The 9,681-nt window shown below is 55.5% G+C and overlaps 1 long non-coding RNA gene and 1 pseudogene across 1 annotated transcript; both read left to right on the top strand.

Annotated features, from left to right (window-relative positions):
• Positions 1 to 1,618: 1,618 nt before the first annotated feature.
• LOC149748099 (uncharacterized) lies at positions 1,619 to 7,216 on the top strand (annotated as a pseudogene).
• A 141-nt stretch (positions 7,217 to 7,357) lies between these two features.
• Positions 7,358 to 8,044, top strand: LOC111186455 (uncharacterized). The gene is made up of 2 exons (XR_016395081.1): positions 7,358 to 7,640; positions 7,779 to 8,044. It is a non-coding gene; the product is annotated as an uncharacterized LOC111186455 (long non-coding RNA).
• The last annotated feature ends 1,637 nt before the right edge of the window (positions 8,045 to 9,681 follow it).

Here is a 9,681-nt window from a genome sequence, read left to right as displayed (position 1 = left end):
CGGCTTAACTCCTGCCCTGCCAGGCCCAGGCCCGGGAGCAGAGGCGGCTGGGAGGGGACGCGGCCTGCGCCTTCTGTAGAGTCCCCGGCCCTGGGGGGCACACCCTCGGCCCCTTCGTGCCTCGAGTGCCACCCCAGCTTCAAAGGCTGCCCCAGGAACGTCCTCTACCTCACTTTCTCATTCAGAGTGGCTGGGCTTTGTGCCAGGTGCTGGGGAAAGACACCCCAAAGCCCCTGGGGGGGTGCTGGCCCGGGAAGAGCTGCTGCCATTCTGGCTGGGATGACTCGTCCTTGGCCACTGACACCTTTACCCCACGACATGCAAGCTGCACTGAGGCCCTGCCCCAGGCGAGGCTCCCAGATCCCTCCGCACTCACACAAGCCCCCTGCCAAGGGCTGCGCCATGGCCCTTCCGTCCCCTAGAGCAGCGGCCTGTTCTGGGAACGGGGCAGGAAGGCTTGTCACCCTTCTGGAAAGAATCAAGAGCTGTGGCTAAGTGAGAGCTGCGAAAGACCACATTCCTGGAAGCAGGTGGTGAGCCCCACGGAGCCCTGGATTTAGGGTCCAGCCATCACCAAGCTTCAGCCCTGCCCCTTGCCACCTGTATGGCCCTGGGAGAGTTATCTGGCATCTCTGGGCCTCAGTTTGCCCACCTGTAAAATGGGGATGATAGCAGTGCCCACTGCACCTGCCCCACGGAGTTGAGCGGAGGAAGAGCAGCTCCCGGTTGAGCATAGAACCTGCCTGAGTTTCCAGAACCTCTGCCCTTGAGGTGGGCAAAGGCTGGAGCCAGTGGGGCCTCTGGCAGGAAGTTCCTCAGCCCAGGAACAAATCCACAACAGTTTGAATCCACTGTGCAAGTGGATGACGTTTAGGGCTTGGAGCTGGGAGAGCAGCTGGATTATCCAGGTGGGGCCAATCTAGTCACATGACTCCTTCCCAGCTATGATCAGAGAAAGAGACACGCCACTCTCTCTGAAGATGAAGGAAGGGACCATGGGCCAAGGAATGTGGGCGCCTCTAGAAGCTGGAAAAGACCAGGAACGGATGCTCCCCGGGAGCCCCCAGAAGAAACCAGCCCTGCCCACACCTAGATTTTAGCCCTGTGAGACATTTCAGATTTCCAACCTCCATAACCTTGATTGTTTGAGCCATCAGATCAGTGAACTTTGTTATGGCAGTAATAGGAAACTGACAACCCACCCCACCCCACCCCCAGCTCGCCCAGATGCCTCTGAAGGAGACCCTGGGAATGCGGCCTGCCACCGACATATTCACTCCACACCTGGTGCTCCTCTGTGGTGGGCAGTGCTGGGCTGGGGTCAGCAGACCTCATCCCTGCCCTCAGGAGCCTTTGGTCAGGCGGCCAGATGCCCTACAGAGCACTCCTCGCCCAAGGGGCTCTAACCTCACCTCTTGACCCACCCACCCCATCCCACCTCCTCCCCCTACCCCTCGCCACCACTTACAGAGCATCGCCCATGAGCAGGCATCATGATAAACCTCATCTCGTTCCACCCCCAGCCTGACAGGCTCAGTGGTCGAGGCAGCCTGGACCCCTAGATCCTACCAGCAGTTGAGTAGGACGAGGGTCCACTTCCTGTTTCGTAACCATTAATGTGCCTTCTCACAGTAGGACAGGCGGAAGGTCTTTGGGCCACCGTCTCTGCTCTTTGGGCCCAGGGTCCTCATCTGTAAAGCGGGCTGATTACAGCCCCTCACAGGGTGGCTGTGGACGTGGCAGCCGGTGCTGTGCGTGCTCAAAACTGCCCAGTCAAGTCAGCTCTGGGGAGGGTTGGGTTTTTCTCTAAAAGTCAAAAGATGCCAGGCAGGTTATCGCCTCAGTACCGTCACTGTGCAGGGGGCCGGGGGCTGTGCCCCTGGCCGAGGTGGAATTTCAGACAACCTCCAAAGGCTTCTGGAACCTAAAGGTCTCTCCTAACAGCCTTCAATCCCTTAGGAAATAAGCAGAAATGTGCACACAGACATTCCCCAAAACGTTGTTCACAACAGGGAAAACTGGAAATAATTGGGAATAACCTAAGCGTCCAATAATAAGGGGTTAGTTAAAGAGCTTCAGCAATGGAATATTAAAGAGCCATTAAAAACCAACTTGCAGAACAGTATCTTCTGATTTAGGGAACAAGTTGTGATAAAATATTTCGTGAAACAAGAAGAAGATAAAATGATACATATAATCAGATGCTAAGATGCTAATTTTGCTTAAAATTATGTTTTTACAGAAGCTAGGTAAAGTGTTCCCACTAGTTATTTCTGAGGGTGGTTTCACAGGTGATTGAAAACTTTCTTTCTTCTTTTATGAGGATTCAAAATGTTCTAAAATTAGCATGTAACATCAGTGATGGAAAAAAAAAAAAAAATCAATGCAGGAGAGGAGTCATGCTCCTTCCACGGAGCTGCCCGCGGGTCCTCCCCAGCCCTCGGCATGCGGCAGGAACACGTGCAGCGAGCCGGGCCAGCTGGGGCGGGGCTGGAGTGGGGGGCGGTCTGTGGCCTCTCTGCCACACAGGGCTCCACACTCAGCAAAGTCCTGCATTCAAGCCCTGCATTCACACTTGCTTTAATGCTCTGCTGTCGCCATCCTGAAACGCTTAATACTTTTTGAAGAAGCCCCCGCCCCCCATTTTAATTTTGCACTGGGCTCTGCATTGACGTAGCCATTCCCAGCAAGGAGCCCTGGGCCTCTGGATCCTGGACCTTACTTTCCAGTTTCCTGAGTGCAGCAGCCAGCTTTTTGCAGTCAGTTTGTCTTATTTCCCACTCTGTGACCCCTTCTCTCCTGCTTCTCCTTGCTACACCGACTGTCGACTGTCGGCAGAAATGGGAACTGGGGCTCTGTTTTGTAAACACATGCATCCATCACTTGCAGTGCTTTCCCTGGAGACTGAAATCAGAACCTCACCAAGTTTTTAGGACCTTCTTACCAGCTGTGTATTTTCCCCGGGAAAACCAGATGCCTCAGACCCAGAACCACTGTTGCAGTCCCGTCCCACATCCGGTCCTACCAGTGAAGGCTCAGGGATACCTAGGAGGCTTCCTCCTACAGCTTCTGCAGAAACACCGCTAGAGACGTGGTAAGCTGCTCGTCTCTGGGGGCATTCAACAGAGACGGCTCGTCCCTGGGGGCATTCAACAGAGACTACGCGGCCGGCAGCAGGAGCACTGCAGGAAACACCTTCTCTGGATGGAAAGTTAGCTCAGAGAGCCTCATCCTGGTGTTATAATTGCACAGGGCATCCGGCAGATTCTCAAGGCAGGGCCAACGTCAGACTCACGTCTCGACCCCCTGTGCTCAGCATAGGCCTATAAATGCAGGGGAGGGCCTTGGTGATGGTTTCTTCTGGGATAAGGAAAGAAACACAAAAAGTGGGGAGAGGCAAGCAGTTGAGAGTTGACATGAGATCTGAGAAATTCAAGAGCTGCCCCAGAAGCAGGTGCCGTGTTAGAGAAGCCACGGTCCCCCTCAACTACAGTCAAATAGCAGAGGCTAGATTTCCTGAGTGCCTCTGCATGTGAGTGCCACGCTGAGCGTCCACACGGGTATCACAATTCTCCCCCAAGACTCCACTGAATCAGAACTCTTATTAAGCCCGTTTTAGGAGTGAGGAAGTTGAGGCTCAGAGAGTTGAGGTTACTGGCCCAGGGCCACCCAGCTAGCACAAGGCAAGGGTCTTGAGTGCAGACCTGGCTCACAGAAGAGCCAGCCCTTCAGTGCAACCATAAGCCCAAGCTTTCCAAACTAGCGCCGGCTCTACTGCCTGGGATGTGAAGAAAGTTCAAGTTCACTTTCCGTATCCTGCTCCTCCTTCGTTACTCACAGAGCACCTCAGGCACAGCCTGAGTGGACGGAGAGGTTCCCCAGAGGATCTGGGGCCAGGGTAAGTCGGGTTCCTTGTTTTAGGGAGATTTTAACTTCAAATCAGCTCGGTTAAGCAGATCAGGGCTTACAGAGGCAAGCCAGCTTCAGCTGCCAGAAGGACTCAGTATGTGGAGGCCAACACCTCCCCGTGATTCCGTCATGATGAGGGGTAAACGAGGTGCAAACTCTCCTCCCTTTCTGCGCCCCAGGTCTATAGGGCTTCCTTGTCAGAGCTTGGGCTGGGGCGGGGGTCACTAGGAAACCTGCCTCTCTTTTAACATTACACAGCTCATGTTGGACTTCCCTGGTGGTCCAATGGTTAAGACTCCGCGCTTCCACTGCAGGGGTGCAGGTTTGATCCCTGGTCGGGGAACCAAGATCCTGCATGCCACGCAAAATTGAAAAAAAAAAAAAAAAAGAAACAGCTCACACGGACCCAGGGGTTGTAACCCGGGGGGCAACAGGCTGGGTTCACCCAAGGATGTGTTTCCTCTGTCCTGCATTCGGGGTTTTCAAATTCTGGGCATTCTATGCACAAATCTGGATTTCCTTCTCCTGGAGAGCCAGAAGCTCTGGAACCCTAGGCCTTTCCCCTCGTGGCAGCAACTGGAGGGAGCCGGCATGAGGCCTCCCTCCCCTTAGGGCAGGCCTGGGCTCTCTGTTCCCCCAGTCCCCAAAACTCTCCCCTGCACCCCACCTGACCCCTGTAGGCTGTCTGTTCAAGGCCCCTGCTGGAGCATCCAGGATACAGAGGGCAGTGACCTGTCCAGCCCCCGGCTGGCCTAGGCCTTCTCCATCCATGGCCCCCCTGTAGCCTTTCACCGAAGGGGACTTTGGGGTCCAGGTGCCCTGGGGATGGAGGTGAGGTTAACAACGACCTCTGGAAGATTGGGCACCTGTCCGTGACTGAGAGCAGGCCCAGCCAGGCATTCCCTGCTGTGGTTGGGGGACCGGGGCTGGGACGGGGTAGGGGGGCAGTCAAACTCAAGGGGGCTGCCGAGGCCCTGCCACCGCCTACCCCGTAGGCGCCCCCCAGGGATCAGGCCACTCACAGGTGGCCTTGTCTCAGGCAAAGGGAGGAGGAGGGTGCAGAGAAACCGGCCGGAGGGGGTCCTGGGCCTGTGGGCAGAGGCAAGTGGAGGCGCCAGTGTCCCCAGCTCTGCTCCCCAGGGACAAGGCCCCACAGGGCCCAGGCGCCACCTCCTCCCCAGGCCCTGACCACAGCTGCCATGCTGTGTCCCTGAAGCTGCCATAGCAGCGTGGCACCGAGGCTGCCTTGGCACAGCTGCCCTGGGCAGAGCAGAGAGGAGGTGGTGGCTAGGGGTGCCCCCCTGGGGAAGGTCCTTCCCCCCTGGGGAAGGTCCCCCAGGATGGCCACAGGGAAGCCGCTCAGGCAGGGGGGCCGGGCCAGGCGCAGTAGCCGCCTGGAGTCCCCCGGGACCCGCTCGCACTGCAGCGGCCCGGGGGCAACTGCGCAGGTGGGCCAGGGCTGCCTCCCCTGAGCTATGGGGGTCGCTCACCCCACAGGCCCTGATCCGCGTGCAGCCCCTGGCAGGCCCGGGCCTGGGGCTTTAACACCTGAAAGCCGGAGTGGCACCGGTGCCCCCTCCTTCTTCCCTCCAGCCAAAGCGGGTGGGGGCCGCGCAAGGCCGGCCGAAGGGGAGAGAAAGCCAGAGCGAGCTTCTTTCCCCTTTAAGAGCCCTGATGGCCGCCGCCCAGACCCAGCGGCCCGGGGACGAAAATGTCGCGAAAGATTCCCTTCCGAACTTCCCGAGTCTTTGTTCGGGAGGAGGCCGGGGCGGGCGGCTTCGCTGGGCGGAGGGCCGCGGGCTGAGCCGTGCGCTCCATGGCGGCCACGGTCACGGCGGCGGCGGCGGCGGCGGCGCCCCCCGCGCTCGCCCCCCGGGGCGCCCCCTCCCGGCCCGAGCCTGGGCCCGGCCCCCGGCCCCGGACCCCGCCGGCCGCGGGCGGCGCCGAGGGCTAGGGCGGGAGAGCGGGCGCCGCTTACCAGGTCATCCCGGAGTGCCCCGCGGTCCCGCCGGAGTCAAGTTCACGTCCGGCCGGCGGACTGTCCGAGGTCCCGGCGCGGCCGCGCAGAGCGAGGCCGCGAGAGGCCGCCGGCCCGGGTCACGCCGCACGCGGCCCCGCGGCGCCGCTGTCACCCCGGTCCCGCGAACCCAACTTTCCGCACAGTCGCGGAGCTGGAAGTTTCCGGGCTTCGTGGGCGCTGGGCTGGGTTTCTGCAGTGTCGTCTGAGCTTGGCAACAAAGAGGGAAAGCAGGCCGGGAGAGGGGAGGAAAGAAAGAAATACGATGGGGAGAGGCCCGGCTACTGAGAAATCTCCAGGACTTGAAATTCCACCCGAAGCTTTTTTTGCATGCTTTTTCTTAAGTGGTAAACACCCCCCGCAGCTCAGGATGGAGCCCCTTCTCTGGTCCCATGGCTGAGGCACCTTCCTCGGCACTTGCCTGTTTTATAACCCACTCCAAAGCGTCTTGGGCAAATTTTGGGGGTGGGGGGGAGTGAGGTGGGCACAAGATGCTTCCTGAAAGGTGGTTGATCTCAGTGCAGCTGCAGCAGGCCTGGGCTCGGAGGGGCTCCCTCTTGTCTTGTCCTCCCAGCAAACCAGCTTGGGTCAGCTGCTGCAAGCAGCTCCCCTGTGTTTCTGTCCTGGGAGAAGAGGGACAGCTGGGACCACCACCACCCCCCTCCACCGTGTCCAGGAGAGGACCTGGGCTCCGTAAAGGGTCGAGGGCCCCGGGCCCACCTGCCCCCAGCCCACAGGTGCCGTAAATATAGGACCCAGTCCTTGCCCTCTAGGCAGCTGTTGACTATGTGTGAGGTGGGAGGACCCCCAGTAACCTGGAAGCTCGGGCCTCCTCTTCTCGGGAGTTCCCTGGCTGCTGGTACCAGGGTCCCGGGAACGTGTCTGGGCTGGAGGGGGAAGCTGAGTGTCCCCGGGCCTGGGAGCCTTCGCAGTGGCCTAGCCCAGTCCCTTCAAGGGCCGTCTGAGCGCTGGAACAGGAGCTGAGGGGCACAGAGCATCAGCTGTCACTCGGCCTTGGGATACCCCTGCCCTGCCCTGTTCATCAGTTTGTCTGTCCGTCCTTCCCTGCAAAGACATGTTTATGGAGAAAACAGCCCCAGGCCTGCTATGCCAGAGCTCTGTGAAAGGCTGGGAGAATGAGGTTGTTTGGTTTTTTGTTTAAAGAAAAATGAGCAAGGGGGCCGTGGAGACAGGTTGGGGGTTGGAGTAGGGGGCGGGATATGTTGTCTCTCGTCCCTCCAGGTGCCGGAGAGCTTCTCCGCTCAGTGGATGTTTGCTCTTCCAATGATTTCTCAGATGTGATTCTTTCTAGAGTTGGTCCTGGATGCCCGCAGTAGTTCACAGAAGAGGCTGCGCCTGGGGGCACCTGATGGATGCAACCCATCCACCTGGAAACTTCAGAACTTACCATGGGGCTGAGACCATAGAGGTGGGCAGGTCATCCTGGGGCTGGCTGGGGCAGCGTGTGGAGCGGGTGTTCAGAGCCACAGATCTTTGTCAGCTCATGTACCTAGGCTGCCAGTTCATCCCCAGGGCCCACAGTTTGCCTCATCTGGGGAAAAATCCACCTGCCAATGAAGTCCAAGATCGTTTCCCAGAAGGGGTATTTTCACAGGAACAAGCATTTATCTCCAAAACCTTGGCTGGTCAGCCGTGCAGGCTCCAGCAGAACACTGAAGATCCATCGGGGCTCAGCGCCAGGGCGCCTCCTGAAGTAGGTACCCCTCGTTGACACGAAAGCCCCTTGCTCAGAGGCCGGGCCCTTTCTGCGGGAGGGAAGCTGCCTGTTCTCTCCCACGGCATCCTCACTGGGGGACTCCATTCGTGAGCTGCAGTCACTTTGTATTTCCAGGACTGAAAAATGCATCCAGAACCGCACGTCTTCCTGAAGCTTGAAGCCACCCATTTGCTTTCTGATGTGTGGTCACTGGTGCTCAGTTTGTCCCCAAAGGGGATGTCACCCTAGCTCCATGAAAAACCGCCAAGACCTTGTTCGGCCTGGCTTCATGGGCACGTAGCCTGTGCAGTCACCCCATGCTCTATGCTCCGCTGCCTCTGTCTTAAAGTTCTTTTTTTTTTTAATCAATATTTTTATTTATCAATATATTTTCAACAATTTACAGTGTTATGTTAATTTCTGCTGTACAGCGAAGTGATTCAGTTATACATATATACATTCTTTTTTAAAATATTCTTTTCCAAAATAAAAAAATATTCTTTTCCATTATGGTTTATCATAGAATATTGAATATAGTTCTCTGTGCTATACAGTAGGATCTTGTTTTTTTAAAAAATTCTTAATCCTTTTTGAACAAGGGGCCCTGCCTTTTTATTTTGCCCTGGGTCCTGGGCCATTGCCTACTTTGGTTGTTGTTAACAGGGTCATAAATTTAAAAACGAAACAAAACAAAACATGATTTTTATATTTCTTTTACTAAAGTCTGTTTACAGAAATAATTTCAGATTCTATCTAAACAAGATAAAATATTTGTATTTAGGAAACATGTTCACCTTGAAGGGGCAGGAAGTTGTTATAGTAATAGTACAGCTCTGAGAGTTGGAATTATCCACGTTCAGTCCCCAGCTCTGCCACGTGGGCCCTGTGTACCAACTCAGGGTCTCGGCTCGAGTGTGCATGGGGTGACACTCCCACCTGTGGGGTGTTCTAAGGAGCCAGGATTGTGGGAGAATTTGGCAGAATATCAGATACTTAATAAAAATACTGTGGATTGTCATGTTATATTATTTGACATGAAGGCTTAGGTGAATTTTGACTACTTTTAATAAGAGTGTATTTTGTCCCTTCTCGTTATAAAAGCAATACAGACTACACAATGTTATAGAAAGTTTGGAGATATATATATATATATATATATATACAGAGAGAGAGAGAGAGAGAGAGAGAGACTTAGAGAGAGAGAAAGAGAAAGTAAGCATGTCCCTCTTAATCCAAAGCCACCTTTGGCCACTCACATTACAGTTTATTTCTTTATATAAAGAGACATACAAATACATTTCACTTAAAAAACTTTTTCTTTTACCCCATGGACATTTTTAAATGGGGACCCTGGTGAGGCCCTGCAGGAGAATCCGAGCAGAACTAATGGCCCTACGTTGTGAACTAAATCCAGGCTGACCACAGCTCAGGGCAGCTTCGCACGCAGGTATAAGCCCAGTCTCCGCCGCCACCGGCTCCCAAGGACCATAAATTGTGACATTTACAGTTACAAAAGCACTGGCTGATAGCAACTCTACATCACAAAATGTCCTTAACCTGCTGCTGCCTCATCCTTCCCATTTGTGACTTAGTTAAAAAAATATTTTTTTAACAGTTTCGGGTTCTTATTTTTAATTTCCACAGTCTGTTGTAGAATCTGCTCAGTCAGGGAGGGGAAAGAAACCCAATCAATCAGGTCTCCTCCTCGGCACCTTCGTGAGGCCAGCTGGTTGGAGGGAAGAGGCCTGATGGGAGAGGGGGGGTCCCAGCAGCTCTAAACACAGGCAGAGCCCTGTTCTCAGAGAAACTCATGTTTAACCGCTAAGCCCAGCTGACGGGTCCACCGAATGAGCGGTAGATTATAAACTGTACAATAACCCGGAGCAGACGACAGGCACAGGAAAAACACAGCCCCTGACCCCCAAACCCATGCTGCATTAATGAGCTATTTGGGGCCCAGAAGCTCCTGGGAACTGAAGTTTGAAGGCAGTGAGAATCCAGGTGTGAGGTCAAGTCTGAGCTGCCCGGGGCTGCCGGC

Source organism: Delphinapterus leucas, chromosome 11 (genome assembly GCF_059928025.1).
Source record: "Delphinapterus leucas isolate spDelLeu-1000000601 "Yukka" chromosome 11, BTC_Dleu_Yukka2, whole genome shotgun sequence".
NCBI classification, from domain to species: domain Eukaryota; kingdom Metazoa; phylum Chordata; class Mammalia; order Artiodactyla; family Monodontidae; genus Delphinapterus; species Delphinapterus leucas.
Note: the sequence above shows the minus strand (reverse complement) of the source record. Positions and strands in the feature narration are given on the sequence as shown.